Source organism: Penaeus monodon, chromosome 34, assembly GCF_015228065.2.
Source record: "Penaeus monodon isolate SGIC_2016 chromosome 34, NSTDA_Pmon_1, whole genome shotgun sequence".
NCBI lineage: Eukaryota > Metazoa > Arthropoda > Malacostraca > Decapoda > Penaeidae > Penaeus > Penaeus monodon.
The window spans coordinates 11,154,635-11,154,834 of record NC_051419.1 but is presented as its reverse complement, the minus strand read 5'-3'; the positions used below and the strand labels follow the sequence as shown (position 1 = coordinate 11,154,834).

The 200-nt window shown below is 39.5% G+C and overlaps 1 protein-coding gene across 1 annotated transcript in view; it reads right to left on the bottom strand.

Annotated features, from left to right (window-relative positions):
* Window positions 1-200, bottom strand: part of LOC119594580 (aquaporin-3-like) — a gene marked incomplete in the record, with an annotated part of 105,156 nt that overhangs the window by 6,358 nt on the left and 98,598 nt on the right.

The following is a 200-nucleotide window of genomic DNA, read 5'->3' as shown; positions in this document are numbered from 1 at the left end:
GAAAAAGATACACAAACCCTCGGCGGAAAATATCCGAAGATTGCTCAGCAAGCCATACAGCACGAGCAGAGTAACTAATTACCCATCCTAACGCAAACAAACCACCTTGTCGAGTAATTCCGAGTAACCATAACAAATACCTGGACCAAACTCCTTAATAGATGATTGAATATGAAATGATGCGTCGTAAAAATATCAAA